Here is a 21847-nt window from a genome sequence, read left to right as displayed (position 1 = left end):
ACCAGCATGGGCAACATGGCAAAACTCTGACTTTATAAAAAATATTTTAAAAATTAAAAAAAAAAAAAACAGTACCAGGCATGGTGACACAAGCCTGCAATCCCAGCAACTTGGGAAGCTGAGGTGGGTGGATTGATTTAGCTCAGGATGTTGAAGCTGCAGTGAACTATGATCACACCACTGCACTCCAGCTCGGGTGACAGAGAGAGACCCTATCTCAAAAATGAAAACCAAACCAAACCAAAACAAAAGACATGGAGGAAATGTAAATGCCTATTACCAAGTGAAAGAAGTCAGTCTGAAAGGCTACAGACTGTATGATTCCAACTATGTGACATTCTAGAAAAGACAAATTGATAGAGACAGTAAAAAGATCAATGGTTTACAGGAGTTGGGGGAAGGAAGAGGTGAATAGGTAGAGCAGAAAGGATTTTCAGAGCATTGAAACTGCTCTGTACTCTGTAATATAAGACATAAAATAACATATCTGCTGTAATAGTGGATACATGTCATTATACCTTTGTCCAAACCTATAGAATGTACAACATCAGGAGTGAGCCCTAATGTGAACTAAGGACTCTGGGTGATAACGTTGTGTCAATATAGGCTCATCAATTGTAATAATGTACCATTCCAGTAATGGATGTTGATAATGAGGGAGGCTATGCTATGCATGTTTAGGGGCACATGGTACATGGGAAATCTCTACTTTCTGCTCAGTTTTGCTGTGAATCTGAAACTGCTCTTTAAAATAACACCCATTTTGAAAAACTAAAAAAAAAGAAAGAAAGAAAAATCATTTGAAACAAAGGACAATCCAAAACAGTCGAACGTCTTTTATTTCAATGGAATCTGTTGTATCATTGACTTTTTAAGCCTAATATCTTAATAAAAGGAATATAACTTATGGACTATTATTGTATAATAAATTGACATTTTTAAATTAAATAATTGACATTTTTATATTAAAGTTTATGAGAAGACACTATGTAATTGTACTTACTAAATTCTGTGGTTCAGAAAATTACTTATTAGTTTTGACAAAACAGAAACCACTGATATTATTTCTGTGGTACATTATCAGATTGCAATAACTAAGGAATACAACTAAAGTTAGCTACAGTTTTAGTTACATTTGGAATCGTCAGTTTAGTGTAGTTAGCAGTTCAAATTGTGGAAATGTGTTGATAGAAAACATATTTTAAAAACCAAATATTAGGTAAGTTTTAACATGTATGTCTCAGAAACTGAACTTAGAGTTCTAATTATTAAAGTATCATAAGACAGAATGGTGGAGTAGAAAGCACAATGTATGGTGATGTAGAAAACACAGGCTGCACGCCAACACTGAGGATAATGCTATGTGTGACCTGGGGAACATTAGTTAAATCTGTGGACCTTAGTCCTATCATCTATAAAATGAACTGTTGGGCTACATGATGTAAAAAATGATTTTCAAGGTCAATAATTATATTAATAATTATAAATTAATTTTATAAGAAGTTGACAAGTTACATAAGGTTCAAAAAGGTTAGACAACTTTCCTAAAGTTATACAGTTAGAAAAAAGCAGAATTGGGACTCAAACTAAGTGTTTGAGCATATAGGTAGCCCATTGAACCCATTTATGACTTAGGTTTATCCTTCTCATATTTGAATAAAAATATAATTGATTGTATTTTGTAGAGTCTTATAAAACTTAGAATACTTGTATCTTATGCCGGGCATGGTGACTCACGCCTGTAATCCCAGCACTTTGGGAGGCTGAGGCAGGTGGATCACAGGGTCAAGAGATTGAGACCATCCTGGTCAACATGGTGAAACTCCATCTCTACTAAAATAAATACAAAAATTAGCAGGGCATGGTGGCACGTGCCTGTAGTCCCAGGTGCTCAGGAGGCTGAGGCAGGAGAATCACCTGAACCCGGGAGGCAGAGGTTGCCGTGAGCAGAGATCCTGCCACTGCACTCCAGCCTGGTGATAGAGTGAGACTTGGTCTCAAAAAAAAAAAAAAAAAAAAAGAATACTTGTATCTTACAAGATAGTCCCACTCTGTGAACCTGACTTGAGAAGCTGAGCGATACTGTACCCTAATTATTTATTTTAATATATGATCATCTAAAACATTTGAATAAATATACATGATGTGTTTAAATTAACAGAAACTATTTTGAGTTATTGGTCTTATGTTTTGTATTGCCCTTTCTGAGTTATCTAATCAGGAAGTTATTTCTTCAATGTCCTGTAACCAAATATTATAAAAAGATTTTTCGCTTATGATTTCTATTACTATATTTAACTGTGTTGCGTGTTGAAAACTCATTAGATAATTTATCAAGGCATGAGCTCACTAATATTGGAGCATGAGACATTTCTTTAATCCTCTGCAAAGCCTAATTCGGCTTTCCCTCTGAAGTTTAACATATTATACATTGGCCACTGAGTTTTGCGTCAGAAATCTGAACTTTAAATGTCTGCAAGCAATTAGCCTTTTAAACTACGTCTACAGGTGGGTGTTTAGGGGGAGAAAAGTATTTGAAAGTGATTTTTTTTTTCCTCATCTAATACCTTTTGGATTGTTATTTTCTCCTTTTACTATATAACTTTCTCACATGGGCTATTTGAAAAATTAAATCCCCTCTTTTAGGTTGTAAACTGGCCTCATTAAACTCAATAGTTTGGTATGACTGGGAGATTTTTGCATAAATAACCTGTATCAACTCCTTGGTCCCTGACCATAATGTAGGACAGGGAAGCTGCTTTGGGTCATGCAGACATGGACACACACACACGTATACACACACTCACGCAATGTCTCCATTTGCTTCCTTTTTATCTATTGAAGTGGGTTATGGCTTCGTACAGAACATTACAAAGCACTAAAACTTAAAGGCAGCATTTCCTTTTGATTGAATGACTGCTTTAAGCCGGGCCCACATGTAATCCAAGAACTTAGTGTTCTGATATGTACAAGCAAGGCTAAGGCTTCTTGTCACATTAATGAAAGGAGAGAAAACTCAGAAAATGTAACCCCTTATTGGAAAACTTGGACCCAACTAGAAGACAAAAATTGATTTATATTTTCTTTCTTCTAATGTCTCTGTTGTGTAACTCCATTGTTTTAGTAGAAGAACTTTCAAACTTTTTTTTCTCCCAGCACACAATTTAAAATAATGAAGTGTTTCCATCAAAAACAAATTTACATGGTCACAATTGCTCTACAGAAATGAAAGAATTTTTAGGACTGGATGATAGAAGGAAACTTTGCCTGGCTCTCAACACTATGATGAGTTTTTAAAAATTAATAAATAGTATATTTTTATGATAATAAAAGGGAATTATATAGACATGTCTTTGAGTTTCAAAAGTAAATCATAGTATTTTTCCCGCCAAGAGCTTATCCTGGATGAAGTGAAGATGGGGTAAAATGGGTGGGAAAGCAGGTATGATGTTGAGGGGACTGATGTAAACTTTATCCTCATCAACATCTTTAGTCCTTTCTTAATTCTGAGGGTGATGTGGTTTTAGGAGAAAAATCAGTGGCCTATTGTCTCCTGGAACTCAACTCCAGGAACATTTTCCATAATTATATTCAGTGTTTAATGGGGGTGAAACCCAGGCAGAATAGGGCATTTCTTATTAGTATCAATTTCTTTTGCTTTACTCTTTGTAAACTCACTGTCTACCCAACTCTGCCTGGAAGCCTTTGCTCACGCCACCATTAAATGGCGTAGCCAAGGTTTAAGTCCAGCACCAGAGCTCACCTTCTAAATCACTGGTTAACTCACATCATGGTTGAGCAACTTGCCCAGGTCTCACAGCGAAGTGCAGAGAAAGATAAAAGACTATGAATAAGGTGACTGTAACTCACAGTTTGTCCGGGCAATCTCAGTTTATAATTATTACTCCTGCATGAGTAATATTGAAAGAAACAGTATTACTTATGGAGAATTAATACTGATAAACTGAGATTGAACCAGCTTCGTCAATATTATATGGTTACTTTAGCACTACAATTGTAATTAAAATGCTACTTTGCTCATACTTTTTTATTTACCCAAATTTGATTCAAATAAGTTTATTTATTTAGGTATTTTTTTTTTAAACTCAGCAACGTACCAAAGCATTTCATCTACAGATCAGATTATCTCCATCTATGGCATTTCACTCAAGCCAAGTAAAAAGCTATTTCTCATATGAAAAATAAATAACAGGCCCTAGTAAGAAAAATAGTAATACACTCTTTGTAAGTGTGTGGTCAAATTATATTTAAAAAAATAGTTTGAGGCTAGAAGAAATAGGAGAGAAGCAGACACATTTTTAGACATGTCATAACATTTACAGTGATTTTAGGTGAAAAGAGCAGTAAATTTCAATAGACTGAAAAAATTTGCAGCACAGCAGGCCTAGGGGGGAAAAAAAATCTGTCTTTTACCAAGATCTTAAAAACTTCTGTTGTCAAAGGCCTCTTGAAATGTGAAGATGCTGTATATTGTCTTCAGAATTCTGCATTTATCCTATTGTTGTTTTAGCATTTTCTAAAATGTCTGCAATCCTCTGTGGGATCCTTGACAGTAACGCAAGTTTATAAAGGTGTCTTCAATAACGCTTAGTGCTATCACTAATGAATATTGAGACTAAGGTCTGCCATGAATAAGTCTCATGCCTACTTAAATGCTTCTGGTTAATGGTGAGGAGAGCCAAAGAGAGGAGCCATCTAATCTCAGTTGCCGTCCTCCTTCTCCTGACTTTCTCGATGCCCTTGTTTATAAGTGTCCTAGCTCCAGCCATTTCTGCCACGTAATACTTATTTTATTTTATTTAACTTTTCCTAGAATGGTCTATGTTTTACTCATCAGCTTCAAAACTCTGCTCAGACTCAGCTTCAGGCATGATTATGATATCTTTATGTGGTGCTGGAGAACCTTTGATCATGTTAGAGCTGGGTACAGAAACCAGGGCTGGGCCAAAACAAAAAAAAAAAATAGAGGTTTCATTTATTGGGATTCTTTTCCCTCATTTTGAAATTCCAGTGCCCACATACACACACACACACCCCTAAAATCTATGTTAATGAGTACATCCATACAAATGAAGCACATACATTTTAGAACTCAACGTATACATGAAGGTTGCCTGTTCCAGTGCCCTTATATATGATTTTCAGCTATCATCAAAAGTTTTGTTTGTTCCTGCTCACTCTTCTTTAATGATAGAGTTTAAAATGGCAGTGCATCCCTGATGATGAAAAGAAAGATAATGATCAGGTTTTTTATATTCTCGCAATGATTTACTTTGTTGACTAACACACCTGTGTGTTCCTAGTGGGTTACAAGTGGGACGAATATTCACCTAAATCTTTTGGGGTAGTTGCAGAGGCCAGGAGTGGCCAGAATTCCTGCAGCAATTTTCCTGCCTTGTTTGTAAAGCCCATGGTACTTTATAAACACAGGTATTTTCTTCCTGTGCTATCACTTAGGAAAGTTTTCTTGAACGAACCCATTAAAAATCATAATAATGATGGTTTCAAAAGCACTGTATTTGGTAAATAAATCTGGGAATATTGGAATCTTAAACTCATTCAAGACTGGCTGTCTACAGAGCCAGTCTACTCTAGGTGTCTGAAATGTTCTTTTCATTTCTAGGTAATTATGAATACAGTGGGCCCCTTGCACTTAAAGCTACATCCAAAAGTGGCAGACTTTTCATAATATTTATGTTTATACCTATTACTAAAACAATAGCAATCCCTTATATTTATATATTTTATCATAGTTTATTTTTAAAAAATCATGTACATGTACTTATTTACATACTTCCAGGGAGATTTTCCTGATATCTCAGAAAATTGGTTATGTACTATATTCTCTAATAAAACAGAGATCTGTCATTAAAGCAAAGATAAGAATGGCAGCTTTTTTTTGTTTTGTTTTGTTTTTTTTTTTTTTTTTTTGAAACGGAGTCTCGCTCTGTCGTCCAGGCTGGAGTGCAGTGGCGCGATCTCGACTCATTGCAAGCTCCGCCTCCCGGGTTCACGCCATTTTCCTTCCTCAGCCTGCAGAGGAGCTGGGACTACAGGCGCCCGCCACCACGCGGGCTAATTTTTTGTATTTTTAGTGAAGACAGGTTTTCACCATTGTAGATAGGATGGTCTCGATCTCCTGATCTCGTGATCTGCCCGCCTCGTTCTCCCAAAGTCTGGGATTATAGGCGTGAGCCACCGCGCCCGGCCAAGAATGGCAGCTCTTAAGGCTCAGAAGAACATGCTCTTTTCCTCAACCTTGGACTCAGATCATAGCAAAGGCTTTTGGACATTTCCCAGGGCAGAGCAACATGACCCCATCAGCCTCTACAATCAGATTTAACCCTCACAAAATAAATACTAACTACAAACATTCACTTTAGGCAGATTAATAAAAAATAAAAATAAATAAATGAATAAATAAAGTAGAATTGTGACCTCTCTTTAGCCACTTTCTTGTCCATGGAATAAAGAGAGGTTGTTCACTGGACTTCACCTAAGATGTTCTTTGCTGCCTGTTGTCAGTTGGAGCAGGGAGAGAATTCAGGAGAAAAATAATAGAGTCTCGACTTGGATTTAGTTGTTTTTCACCTTTGCCCAGAGAGAACACCATCCCAGGAGAAAAAAATTTATAATCAGATAGAGTTCTTTGAACACATCAACAGCTTAATGAACGTAAACTAACAGACTTTCAGCTATGGGAGAGAGCACCAGAGGTCACCTGCTTTTTATCCCTATTTTCCAACAAGACTTCTCTGAAACCTACTCCTAAAAACATGGGCATACACTGATTTCCTAGCCAAAACTTACAATATGCAGTATAGAATTGCTGGACTCAGATATTTATTCAACTTTTTGCTAAAACCGAATTTTTTTAAAAAAGAATATTACCACTTGACTTAAATGTGAAAACTGCATTTTCTTGAAAAAGAACAAAAGAAATATGCTTTCTGAAACAGACCTGAATTGATCCAATATTTATTTGAACAAGAACAATTGTAAAAACTTTGAGATAAAAGAATTTCATAGCCTCCAACAGTATATTTACCAGGGTTTCATATATGCAATAATAATTTGGTGTCTTTCCATTAAATCTCTGACACTATATTTTGGGCATATTTTCTTTTCTCGATGAAAATGATAATTTTCTATATCATCCATTCTTTTAAATGAGAATTTCCACCAAGCATATACTTTATGCATAAAACTATATTTCTTGCAGTTTATTTTCTATCTTGGTATTAAGTCACACAGTTAGTGTTAAATGTGTTTGCATTTTTTAACAGTCTACTTTGAATTAAAGAAATTGTACATGGAGGAAAAGCATCAAGTAGGTCAATAATTGAGAAAAAAAGCCTTCCCTGACATTAACATCCCAACTACAACTCCTGCAATTAATTCTGTCCTGTTGGGGATGAGGAAACTTAGGTTTATAGAGGTAATGGTCATAGAGGAAAAGGAGACAGAAATAGAATTTTTCTTGGCTTCTACCACTACTTATCTCATTAAATAATACTGCCTTTAAATGTTCCATATATTGTTGTGCCTTTGTAATTTTAACAATGTGAATTTATTATGTCATCAAAATTAAATTGAATAAACAAAAGCACAAAATGTAGTTTTAAGATGTCAAAACAAGATTCTGAAATCTAGGGGAAAAACAACAACAACAACAACAACAAAAACCCAACAGTACATTTAGGATCTCTTTACGATACAAACGATTGTCATTCTGAATATTTCTAAGCTCTTGGTCTCATAGGACATTTATATAATTTCTTCAGTGTTACAATAGAATTACTCCTCCGAGAAATTCCGTACTGTGAGAATGGATTCGAGTAATTGAGCTGGCAGATGGTCTTAATATAAGAAATATATTGATACAACAACCACTTTCTTTCCTGACCGATGAAGCTGATAAAAGATGGAGTAGAATGGAGAATACATGGAGGAAAACATTCAGGCTGCTCAGACACATGCTGTGGGAGCCAGAGTCAAAATAATCTAACCTACCTCATTCACTTTGATTAATTTTTTCATTCTCATCTGATTGTTCAAGTCTTTATTTCACTAGGTTTAGTTATTTCCCATTCTTGTTCATATGAAGTACTAAGACCCACATGTTCATTCTTGCAGTGAAAAAGGCACCTGCAAGCTTTGTTTTCACGAGTTTACAGGTCCATGGATTCTCAGTCACTTGTAAGCTCTCACTCACCGAAACCTGTTTCACATGTGTTTGCTTTCATTTCTGCAGATCTCTCACACAGTGCCTGACACAGAGTAGATGTTTAATGAATATGTGTTAAATGAACTGGCACTGCTTACTAATGTTAATCCTCCCTTATGACTTTTGTAAAGATGATTTACTGTTTTCCTTAGGTAGGTTACCTAAATCACTTATATCCTTCCAGAAATTGCTTTCTGCTTACTAAATTAGGTGTACCGTCCAAAGCTGGCATATCAAATACATATAATCTTAGTTACTTTAATTATCATTCTGTAGAGAAACTGTTACTTTCAGCAAACACCTCTAGTGATAGATGAAATTGTGACAAAAGTATAGGTTTTGAAGTTAGAGATATTCAGATTTAAATTCCAGCTCCCAGATTATTAGCCATGTGACCATGATTAAATTACTTAATCTTTCTGATACTCCAGTTTTCTCATTTGTAGTAACATCTGGCTTTCAGGGTATCTTAAGCATTGCACGAATATCAGGAGGTCAGCACAATACCTGCAGCACAGGAGAGCTCACTCAAAGACACCTATTAGTGTTCTTAAATTTCACATCGTGCACAGCACTCCAAACCTGCTCATCTAAGGGAAAGTATTAAAACTTTTATAATAACTATTATTTATTTAAATTCAAAATGTATGAAAACAAATACCTGCTAGAATAATAAATAGGATGAAACATTTAATTTAAATATGCAAATTAGAACAGCAGATGTTAATAATAAGTGATAAAATACATGATTTCATGTATTAAATTGCCCCGATGCTTCTAATTCATTTGGGACTATTTGGTATTATTTAGCTAGTACTGAAGGTCAAAAGAGTAAGACCTTCTGGGGTCTATTGGGGAATGGTGGAGTAGCACAAATAAGTATGAATCTGGTTGGCTTTTCCGTAATCCATTTACGCACTCTCAGAATGTCAACATTTGAAGGTCCACAGGTTATAGTGCTGCCAGATAAGATATAAGAAGTAATTTTGATCTCAAATGCCAGAAAGAGCTTTTAAAAAGCTGTTACATTATGATTCAATTGACTGACTATTTGAATATATCCTTTTTTATTCATTCATTTGTTCTTTCTTGAGAAAGGTTGTTCAGTACCTACTATGTTCAGGTGTTGAGATCAGTGCTGAGAGTGTGAAGCCAGTCTTTATCATCATGCAATTTTTAATATAAGGAAGAAAAGAATTTAGACTTAGGCATATTTAATAAAATAACATGGGCCTGTAAGTTAAAAAATACACTTTAGATTATCTTTCAATTGTTTTCAAAACAAGTGTTTTAGAAAGAAACAGTTTTTTATAACTTGGTCAAAATATAGCATTTGTTGTTTGCATAGTGGGGTCAGCAAATTAGTATTATATTCTGATTTGCAAATGACAATATTCCTACATTTTAAATCTGTGCTCTTTTATAATTCTTTTGTCTGGGATTGTTGTTAATTTTTCTAAATTCATTTGCTATTGGTAATTCTTTTTCTTTCAGGATTAGTGGAGAGGTCAGCATAGAAGCATATTATTGAAATCTTTAAATGCTTTTCCAAGTTAAAAAGAATTAAAAGGTAGAAAAACTCTCACAGACTGAGCAATCACAAGGGGATCATCTATGGCAGCAGGAGTAGACATTGTAGCAGTACCCACAATAACTAATATAAATTCTACTCTTCTTGCACATTTATTACAGTAATAAATATATATGGTTGTTCTCATAAAACCTCCTTGGAGAGAAGGTTCACTATTTTAATTTGTATTTTATAGGTAAGAACATTGAGAATCAAAGAGATTATGTCATTTTCTGAAGGTTCTGCAGTTAGTGGATGTGCTCTATAGAAGCAAAGGTGGAAAGATAACAAAAGTTCTTGATGCCCCTGAACCCCAGGCCCAATCCCTGCATAATACACAGCCTTTTGGATAAAACTGCTGATGTCTGCAGGCAGCATGTCAGCTGGGAAATGGCACCACCCATATAGTTCCAGGACTTTGTTAATACTAACAACCTGTACAACCACCACTACCACTCCAACTAAAGCCTATCAATGTGTCAGGCTTTGTGCATTACATGAATTTTCTAACATTGTTCCCAAATCAACTCAAAAGAATATCATTACCCTAATTGCTAGATAAGAAAATCAACATGTAGAAATATAATAAATTGCCCAGTGTGCTGGAATTCAAATATAGGCACATTAGCTCAGGATCTGTATTCATTCTCACCAAACTAAACTGCAGCCTTGTGCAAAAGGCTGAAATATATTGACTCCTGTCAGCAGGTGTTTTGAGTGTTAGGAGCATTTAGCAAACCTTCCTCTTCCCCTCCCCACATACATAACCTAAACTCAGATTAAGCAGACAGAAGCATATCTTCACTTCGATATCTGGCAGACCTCATGGAAGGTAGCCTATTGGTTCTGTGAGAATCACATTCTATCTCCACTTCTCTTTCTCAAACCTTTACCTGACACTTTCCAATCTCTTTTTAAGATTAACTACTTTTCCTTTCACTGATAATTTTTCTCCTTTTTCTTGTATCTGTATTTTCCTGCTTCCACACAAACACACAAGCATATGAACTGATATTTTTGAGATCTACTCATTTTCTCCCTTTAACTGCAGAATAATAATATTTTCTAGAATTATTTGTTTAATTATTTAAAGATATTTGATCTTTGGTTGTTAAGCATCCCATTAAACTTCAGGCAGTCTTTTTCAGAAAGAATTTTTAAAACTATTTCAATATAATATTGCTACATTAAATAAAGAAATAAAGGTTTTGAACAAAGAAAATAGAATATTTGTTTATAATAGCTACTTCTTTATGCAAACATTTCTTAAAACTCTAGAATTTAGAGAACACTTTCTTAAAAAGTTATCATGGTTCACACCTCTTAGTGAATAGCAGATGTTGACAATGAATTTTAATTTCTCTATTTCATGTTTATTACATATATATTTTAATCAAACTGGAAAAGTGAAAGCAATAGATAGTGAAGTCTTAAGAGCTTTAAAAGAAGGTTCTTACTTCCAGAGTATGAAGTAGATGAATGCAGTTTTTCATTGTGACAACAGTGCCACCTAGTGTTTTATCTAAAACTGTAAAATAAAATAAAAATTTAAATTTTGGCTGCAAATAATAAGCCTCTATTCATACATAGGTTAATATTAGATATTTTAAATATGAGTAAAAGTCAAAAAATTATTTTTTTAAAATCAAAAGTAAGTTATTAAAATTCATGTAGCCCTTTTAGTATAGAAAAAGGTTAATTTCTCCTTTGATGAAGAATAGGACTATTCACTCTAAATAGAGGCACAAAATTGTGTCTTTATCGTAATTATTTATTTAAAATAAGAAACTTGTCAAATTAATCTACTGTAGTGAAATTTTGTCCTTATTTAATTAGAATTTAAGGAAATGATATCTGTGAATTAATAAAATATTTGAATTGTAATTTTAAATTTTATTTTAAAATAATAGATTCCTATATATAGTTATCAAGATGCACTAACATAGAAGAATGTATAATAAATGTCTGAAAATGATGCAATTATTTACAACCACTCTTCTATATGCAGATCTAGGCAATTAAGGTGACTAAGAATTATTAGTTTTTTATGATAGTTTAAACTTATTAAACTAAGCACTTATTTTTCATAATATGGCAAAGTAATACAAATATAAACTTCAGTGTAGCCTTTGTCAAAATTGTCAAAAGTGTGATAAATAAAATCAAAACAGACACTATTATCTGTATTTAAATGAGCCACATATTCATTCTACATTCTTGGTATTTCTAAAATAACTTTACAAGGAAATATTTTACAAAACTTATTTAACTAGTTACAAATATATACTTACAATGCAAGCATTCAAAGTTTCTTAATACAGTTAGTATTTGTTCAAAAGGTAACTACTTCTCTATGAAAGGCATCTAAAGCTCAGATTTAAATGACTTAGGATTTTGTTTCCTGAACACTTCAAACTGTTCTCTAAAATAACTCTCCTTTTCCCATTATGTATAGAAACAGCTCAATACTTTTCCATAAGCATGAGCAGGAAATTATTTGACTACTCTTCTGTAATATTTCACTGCTTCATGGGGCATGAGTTGCATTAAGACCAAAATAAAAGAGGCTAATAATAAACACTAGACTTCCTTTTATTTTCTTTGCACTTAATATATGCTCAACAAATGTTTACTTGTACTCCCATTCCATGTTTAACTGAATATGACCTTATATTTCATTTATCTAATTTTAATTCTTCAAGTTTTGTAGATAATAAATGGGATTCTCTTTCATTTTTATACTAAACACAACCTCAGCCTCCTCTCGCATAATTTGTTGTTAGTCTTATGCCTAATTTATGACCCAAGAAGGTGAGATACACAGCGTATTCATGAGAGAGTTTGTGGTAGATGCTGTTAGTTAACCCAATATATTACCTGCCTCATTCTCATTTGCTCACCTTTCTTACAGAAGCATGCCAGGAACCCCAAGTGCTTCTTGGAAAGCATTGGGTTATTTTATAAAGGACTGAATGAATTACTGGCTCTATCCTTCCTTTTTTCCCTTCTTCCCTTGAACATGAACTTGATGCCCATGGCTTTAGTAGCTGTCTCATATCTGTTACAGAATGACCAAGATAATTTTAAAAAATTCCAGTCCTGATACAATTAACTAGTGAATTAAATCCAGCAGGCACCTCTTCCAGATTTCCTGTTACGTGAAAGAAGAAACAAAAATTTAAGTCATTAGTCACTGGGCTTTGTAATACTTGCAGCTGAAAATCATCCTAAGTTGTCTAGAAGTTCAGATTATAGTAATTAAACCTCTAGGCACATTAACCTGAATAAGTTCCAGCAATGAAATAATTGGTGTATTTTATAAAGAACAGGCATCATGGAAGATATAACATTATCAGGGGTTCATCAGTTGATCAAAAATATTGAGTGACAATTTCATAGTGAACCATGATCAATATTGTAAGCTACAATTTATATAAAACATAGCATTTGAACAAATTGCACTCAGAATTATATGAAAAAATAAATGGCTAATATAACAAAATATCTACTATGTGTCAAATAGGTAGACAGGCAATACGGCTTAAAGTTGTGTTTATAAATATGGACATTGGTGGCTGTGTAGAAACTAGATAGAAGAGTGAAGGTGCTCCAGGTGGAGAAAAAGTAAGGGAAAAAGTCTCACGATGAATGTGTGTGTTTGTACTGCCTGCGAAGTGGTCAGTAGGGAACTAGGCTTATATAAAAACATCTGACTCTTTTTCTTAGGCTTATGCTCACTTGGTTATCAAGAAAGGTGATTTGAATTCTTTTAACTGGGAATGTGATGATCACTCAAAAGAGAATGAAAGAGTAGTGAAAAAAGAAAATGACATCGGTAAATTGAGCAAAGATAATCTAAACCCATGGGGAAAAACACAATAAATTATTGAGGACTAAAGACTTCAGAAAAAATAATCAATGCTAGTTTGAAAGTACATATAAAATCATGAGTCCATAAACTATACTTAAAAACCTGTCTGTGACTAAATATCAGTCACTAGGAACATGGATAACTAGGAACATCAAGTACTGAAAGTGATGGACTGATAATTGGTGCTATGGTCTCTGTTATACCTGTGAGTGCTTTATTTGTCCTTCACTTAAAAGATGAACATGCAGCTCAGGGTCAACAGCATGTGGACTCGACATTCGGAGATTTTTGTCTGAATTGCTAAGTATTTGAATTCATATATATATATATGTTCATTTATTTATCTTTTTGACAAATTTATATAACATGCTTGCTCTGTGCCAGAAATTGTAAGGGCTATAGCAATACTGGGAACTTAATGTTCTTCCTCACTCTTACCCCTCATGCATTTGATCACAAACTTACCTAGAAACTACTGGATTATAAATAGAAGGTAAGAGACGCTAATGTTGACAATGTTTCAATGCAAGGCATAATGAGAAATGTACTACACAACATTAGCTGAGGAAGTTCTAATTGTTGGAAGAAGGCATAGAGAAATGTTTCCTGCAATTGGGAGTTAATAGCTTTAGTTAAGTATTTTTCTCCAGGGATGAGTTAAAAAAAAAAAAAAAAGACCATCTTTCTTTATCTTTTTTCATGTGCATAGATGTTCCATTGATTATAATTCTTATCCATATTTACTTTTATTGTAATAAGTTTCATTTATGTAACCCTCAAATACCCTTCGTGTGTCTGGCTTTTCACTTACTATTTCCAGTTTCATTGCATGTGTATTTCAACATCCTCTCAAAATTCAATCTTAAACTGATTCTTATTTGAAATTATATTTTCTTCTGGGTTTGCTTTAAAAGTTTCTTATTACATATTTCCTGCATCCTAAATAGGTGTGCATGTGTGTGCGGGTGTGTGTGAAGATAAGCATGGTTGTTTTCTCTCCAGGGGGACTAAGGGGACAGAGTAGCAGACGAGACACATAAAACATAAACATTATTACAAAAGAGAGAAGGAAGGATTTAGGAGAAGGGAAAATTAGATTTCGGAGATCCAGGAAGACAAAAAGATGAGGAAGCAAATGAAGCTACAGTTAACTCTAGAAGTCATGAAACTGCTTGTTTTCTTTAAAAGTAACTTAAATATACAAGAAGTCTCCATGAACATGTTTCTCTATTTGGGTCAGCCTGATTTCTTCTTCTTTCTTAGACTGAATAGAATAATGGTCTTTGTGTGGCAGTGTGGAGGAAAGGGACTCCTCTGGTTGTACATAGGGCAAATTATCATCCCATTCAACGGGTTTTATAATCAGTTTCTGCACAGAAACACTGGACCATAAATAGCAGTCTCATCTCGGCTTTAATGAAAACATTTTTCCGATTGAAATAAATGGTGAAGATCATCTTGAAGTGAGTTCTCAGTCCCTTATGATGCCTCCAGGCCCCTAGCTGTATTATTACACCACTGTCAAAAGGATGTAGAGCACACATTAGTAACACAATATGCTCATAGTGGTGGGATTGAGAAATGGGCTGCAGTTGTCGGCCCATTCTAAATATTTTTTCTCGTTCTTAAAAAAATGTTGAAAAACTTGAATTGACAAGATACTGGTTTTCAGATCATGGGAATTAACCTTGATGCATAATGAAAGTGTTTCCTGGAGCATTTGGATTGTATTATGGACACAAATCCATCAGGGTTTGACTTTCGCGAAGTGTTTCTCTCAGAAGTATATTGTCAGTATAGCGACCATGTATATACAATCTTACTGATTAGGAAAATGGAAAATGAACATGGTGTAACATTTTATGATTTCCCAAGAAGATGGATATATGCTATAGCTTGCCCCCTTACTATATAAACACTTAGAAAAAAAATAGCTATCACTACTCATGGGCCTTGTTACTTATGAACAAGAAAAATATCATCTTGTGCTATGGCTGTCATTAGATGGTTGACAGATTTGGGAATGGGATATAACAAGATGTCCATAGTTATCTAAGGCAAGTTATCCCTCTTGTACAAAATATAAATCAGTCATCCTGTGGATACTTATCAAGCTGTGTACCTGGTAAAACAAACTGGTGAGTGAATGGTATGTGCCACCTACTTCTATAATTGGGCCAGATTTGCAACATGCATTTTTAAAAGTTGGGTCATTTTATGAAACATGGCACCAGTTTGTTTTAGGAAAAACAAATGCTCAAAATCTGTTTTTTCTTAGCTCTGGATAGCTTATCCTGATGCAAGGAGGTAACCTACTAAAGTATGAAGAGCAACTTATTACTTTCTCCATCAGATGTCACTTTAAGTAGGAGCTGAAAATGACAAAATGAGCTCCCATTTGGAGAAAAAGCAAACTTGCAAATTTGGCAAGTAGATAGTTAAGAAGAAGAATAAAGTGCAGAAAGTTATATCGTCAAACTGTAGCAGGAAGGTGCACAGTTTATGGAGTGATACTGCAATCATTCAGACACATAATATTGAGTGTGAAAATGCCAAAATTATTTGGAGGTGCAGATATAAATTTATCAGACTATGGATCAGGAAGATGGTATTTTCCTCTCTAATAATAGACAAATTCTACTTCCAGAATCCCGTTTATTTATAGACATGTCATTTGGAAAACAATGTAGGCAAATTGGGAAGCAGTCAGAAGAAATGCAATGCCGTGATTAAGCGACTGATGAGGAGGGACCCTCACATAGTCAAGCAGTTAAACCTAAATGTAAAAATCTGGCTAAGCGACAGCACAGGATGAATGTAACTGCTATAAAAGAATAAAAGCTGAAGAAAGATTGTATTGAAATTAGGACAAGTGGGACCATATTTGAAAATCTGTTTTCTTTGTCTTCTAAATGGTATCACTATTATGAAATTTTCTTGCCAGAGACATAACATAACATGTAGAGTTTGATTCAATTAAAACTTTTCCTGACCAGGAAACACGCTCTGGTTCCAACAGTAGTAAAGAAGAAGGCCATTCAGAGCCCTGAGATCTGCCAAAATTCCTGGAGTTAGATTATAGGCCCCAGAACAATCTCGCAACCAAGATAGTGAAATAAATAATAATAAAAATAAATCCCTATGTATGTGTCAAGTGCTGTTTTAAATACTTGTATTATTTCATCCTTGTCACACTTGTACGTGCTACTCCTTAATGTTATCCACATTTTGCAGATGAGCAATGACGCACAGTGAGCTAGTAGGTTTTAGAGCTGAGGTTCAGGCTAAGTGCTGTTTCTACAGCCTTCACCTCTAAGCCAAGCTGTTGCTCCATGAACTCACATTCTTCTCATTCAAAATACTTTATTCCTTCTTCTGCTGCTCCACACAAATAGTTGTACCGTTACCCTGAAATTTGTGGAGGGCCACTATGTTCCCTTTCCTTAGTGTTATGCCCACATAAGACATAACTGGCAGGTGCAACAGCAGGACAAGGCTCAGATTAATAGGAAGTCTCCCCTGTGAGGCTGTAACAAGTCTAACTCGTAAACATGACCTGGTTTTGAATAATTAAGAGCAAACCTTGGTGGGGTTGGTCATAGATAAACTAAACAAATCTGCAGCAATTCAGGTTAGTGTGGCTAAAATGTAGGTGTTTGAAGTGATTTTGAATACTGACCTTTCTATATTCTCAGAAAGTTACTTAACTTCTCATTGCTTAAGTTTTCCATCTCTAATTTGAGGATGGTGATATTTACCTGGTCAAGTGTTTGTAAAAGATTCAATTAATATTTATTAAAATAGCTCTGTGCCTAACACACACTGAGTGCCATAGAAATGGAATCTGTTATTATTACGAGGGAGTAATAATAAATCTAACCAGGCACAGGGAGCCAGAGCTCAGCAGAAGAACACTTACCAAAGCAGACAACAGGGTCGCAGTTTAGTGATCAGGGACCAGGCCTGTATAGAGCCTGGGTTGGGAAGATGCAATCCATAATGAAAAGATCAGTGGAGAAATGGAAGTCTGAAAGTAGGACAGAATCAGGAACATGGCTGAATTGTGTCCAGAAAGGTGAATTAAGGTAAATTCCCTTGTAAGCAATCACTACTTCTAAAATGACAGCTTTTGGATATTTTAAATAGCAGCACTCCTGTGTTACATCAATTTTTAAAATCTTGATTTATCAATAGGGTTTTTTGGTTTTTCTTTAGAAGAGGTTCACATTATACTATCTTCATAGAATCTACTAATTTCTATGTGTAATAAATGAATTGAAATGTCTTCTACGTCATAAGAATTATATAATCAATTTTAAACAAACAAAATCAACTATTATTACCAAAGGAGTCAATGAATTAGAATTCAGGTGCAGGGAATTTCAGCCTTCTTGAGATGCCTGGTCTACCCACGAAAAGGGCAGACAGGGATGGAAGAAATAAGATGCCTGAAGATCCAACCAGTAGACAGTATTTATAAATCCATTTGAGAATGGTGTTTTTCTAGCAGGATAAAAAAGAAAAACAGACTAGAGAGGGCAAGAAGGGAGACTAGTTGAAACTCTCCTGTAGCGCAGCAAAATTAAATGATTATAGTTTAGACTATGGTGATGATAGCATAGGGTCAGAAGGGGATGTGTTGGAAAGCTATTTAGCATGCTCTCTTTTTAGGGCCTTGTATAGAAAAGTGAAAGGGTTTTTAAGGCAACTCTTCAATGCCTGGTGATGTCATCTCTGAGACAGAATCCATGAAGACGTTGTGGACAGGAGGAGAACATAAACCTTGGACTTTAAAATTGAGTTTGAGTACTTTAGAGATCTCTAAGTGGAGCTATGAAGCAGGAAGTGAGTCATATCTTCGTGCATCCAGGAATCAGAGAAATTCAGGTTTGGCCATGTAGTTTAGACTTAAGACTGTGTCCATGAATGAGGTCTCCTAAGGAGAGAGCTCAGAATAGGAAGTAAGAAGGGCTAGGATTCAAGCCTGAGGAACTATGACATAATCTGGACAGGTTGGAGGTGAAAAGTCAAATGAATCTCACACTCCTGGGCTCAGATGATCCTCCTGTCACAGCCTCCTGAGTACCTGGGACTACAGGCACACACCACGGCCCCCTGTCCTTCTGTTATTTTAATAGGGGAGTGATTAAATCATGTTTTACATCAACAGAAGAGTATAGTTGATGGAGGAAATTGGATTGTGAAAGAATCTTGAAGAAGTCCCAGGGCATAGGACCCAAAAGACTGGCAGAGGGTGGCACCTAGACAAGGAAATCACCTACCACACAGAGAGAAGGGAGGGAGGACAGGAGCAGCATAGGAAGACAATGACTTCTATGTATATTCTGAGATGATAGGTTTCCCAGGTAACCTGATCTGTACAAAAAATTATGATCACATTCATAGTTGCTGCTTCAATTTTTCAAGCTCAAACATGGTAAAGATAAATATGGAGGAAAGATAGAGAAAAGGTTGGGGGAAGGTAGATACAGTTATTGGTTCTGTTAGAAAGTGGACTATGGAATTAAACTGTTAAAATGAAAATCAGAAGATGTTCTTCCTTGCTTATCTTCCGGCTTTTCTCTCCTTGTCCCACATACTGCTTATTTCACAAAGTCTCTATCATGCCTAGGCAGGATATAAATTTTTAAATCCATTAAAGAGAAAAAAGTATTCCTTTGCAATGAATGAAAACTCTTGAAACTGACCTAGGGTAGAAAAGGAAACTGACCTAGGGTAGAATCACTCGTATCTTACTATAATTGTGGGTACCAGTGTGTTTCCCTGGTCTTTTCTTATAGATATGTGAAGTTTCAAGACAATGCCCTGCAGGCTGCTTGGTGCATTATGAATCATTTTTTTAATTATCATTTTTTCCCCTCAATTCCAACTCCTGATTTCTGGTAGAATAATATTCCAGTTCACATTCATCCAACAGAACAAAATCAGCGTACCTTAATATATTGGCCACCCCACCTTTAGCACTTCAGACAATGCAGGGTGGATGATAATCATAAGTTAGTTTTTGTATTTGTGCATGTGCCACACTGTGCTAGGCACTTTACATATTTTTATTGTTTCTTATCCTTGTAACAACCTTATGGGATACATGTTGTGATTCTCATTTTATGGGAAAAAAATTATTATTTTTAGAGGCTTAATACATGTGATGAAGGAGGAGGAAGATGAGGAAGAGAAAGAGCAGGAGCACAAGGAACGGAAGGAGGCTTTTCTGAAGACCATTCAGCTGGTATTCAAACTCAGGGTTTTGCAGCTTTGACACTGAAGCCTGTGCTTTTTCCAAAGACACATGCATAATGAAAACAGGAAGAAGCCTCCAGCCTGGGACTACTGGACACTGTGGCTTTCCCATTCCCAGTAGGGAACTAAAGGGAAGAAACTTCTGAAGGAGACATTGCAGGAGCAGCCACGTAGAGAGCCGGCTCTTCTATAGCAACTCACATTGGATCCCCTACTTACTATAAAGGAGCCATTGACATCAGCATGGTTTTCAAAACAAGCTATTGACTTAATGTCATGTTGTCTAAAACCATCACCTCGACTTCTGTCATCAGAATCCACACAAAGGACGGTTCTTATTTCAAACTTGAAATCAGAATTCCTTTAAGGATGTTGAGATTTGAATCACTCGTATCTGGAAAAAAAGAAGAAAAAAAAAAAAGGTCTCTCAAGGCCTCTCCTCAAATGTAATATAGTCACAAACATCTGCTTTTGTTTTGTTGATATTCTTTCCTTCTGTAAAAACTAAAGAAAGCATTCTTTAGATCCCAGGAGTAGCTGTCCTTTTAGAGAAAGAGACATAGAAATTTGACACTTTGTGGATTAAGGTTGGAAACACTGTAGAGTAGTTAAAAATAGGCAGTGCTCACTTTCCTCTGAGAAGCACCTGCGTGTCAACAGAATTCTTTATGTGATTTTTGTGTATGGTAGTTGAAGCTCTGAGGTGCACTTATTTAAAAAGCACGCGAAATTGATATTAACTGAGTATCAAAGATCACCCAGCCACTTAATTGAAAGGCAACTCTAATCTCCATGTATGTTTCCTCAATCTATTTATCATATTAATTAATTCAACAAATATTTACTTCACACCTATTGTTTACCATACCCTGGGCTTGATAATAAGGTTGTAGAAATGTACACAGCATACAAGGTTTCACAGCCTGATAGAGGAGGTGAAGAATAAAAAGGGAATCACACACACTGTGGTTCCTGCTGCAATAGCATTATGCCTAGGCTGCTAGGCACAGAAGATTGATGCCTAGCCTAGTGAAGGATGGCAGGGCAACAAAATCAGAGAAGGGTCAAGGACAATTTCCCTAAGTAGGTGAAATCTAAGTCAGGTTATGAATGATGAGCTGACCAGACATAAGAGGGTGAAAGTGTTCCAGATAAAGATATTATCGGCCGGGCGCGGTGGCTCAAGCCTGTAATCCCAGCACTTTGGGAGGCCGAGACGGGCGGATCACGAGGTCAGGAGATCGAGACCATCCTGGCTAACACAGTGAAACCCCGTCTCTACTAAAAATACAAGAAAATTAGCCGGGCGAGGTAGCGGGCGCCTGTAGTCCCAGCTACTCGGGAGGCTGAGGCAGGAGAATGGCGTGAACCCGTGGGGGCGGAGCTTGCAGTGAGCCGAGATCGTGCCACTGCACTCCAGCCTGGGGCACAGAGCAAGACTCCGTCTCAAAAAAAAAAAAAAAAAAAAAAGATATTATCAAATGTAAAAGCATAAGGTAAGGTAAAGAGGATAGACTCTGAAACTAGATTAGCCCAGTTTGAATTCTGGATTGTTACTTACTAGCTGTGTGGATTCAAATAAGTTATGTACCACTATATTTGCCCTCAGTTTTCTCATCTGCAGAATAGGGGTAATAATATTACCTATTGCAAAGGGTTATTATTTTGAGAATAAAATAATATGCATAAAGCATCTGGAGAAGTCTAAACATCATACAATGATTTGCTTGTATTTTTTAAATGTGAAGATCAATTAGGGTACATTTGGGTTGCTACAAATATCTACATGTGAGGTAGAGAATTGGGTGCAATGAAGTTAGAAATGGTAGGCAGGAGTAAATCTGATCCAGAAAGATATATGCCAGATTAAAGACTTGCATTTGTTTATTCTTTTACC

The 21847-nt window shown here is 35.5% G+C and overlaps 1 long non-coding RNA gene across 1 annotated transcript in view; it reads left to right on the top strand.

The window, feature by feature from the left end:
• Positions 1-21109, top strand: part of LOC126951950 (uncharacterized) — a 168079-nt gene extending 146970 nt beyond the window's left edge. Inside the window, exon 6 of the long non-coding RNA XR_007724744.1 lies at positions 19843-21109. This is a non-coding gene — a long non-coding RNA (uncharacterized LOC126951950). The remainder of the gene's footprint in view (positions 1-19842) is intronic.
• Positions 21110-21847: the final 738 nt, after the last annotated feature.

This window comes from Macaca thibetana, chromosome 4 (assembly GCF_024542745.1).
Source record: "Macaca thibetana thibetana isolate TM-01 chromosome 4, ASM2454274v1, whole genome shotgun sequence".
In the NCBI taxonomy this organism is placed as follows: Eukaryota; Metazoa; Chordata; class Mammalia; order Primates; family Cercopithecidae; genus Macaca; species Macaca thibetana.
The sequence above is the reverse complement of the archived record's forward strand: the minus strand, read 5'-3'. Positions and strand labels throughout refer to the sequence as shown.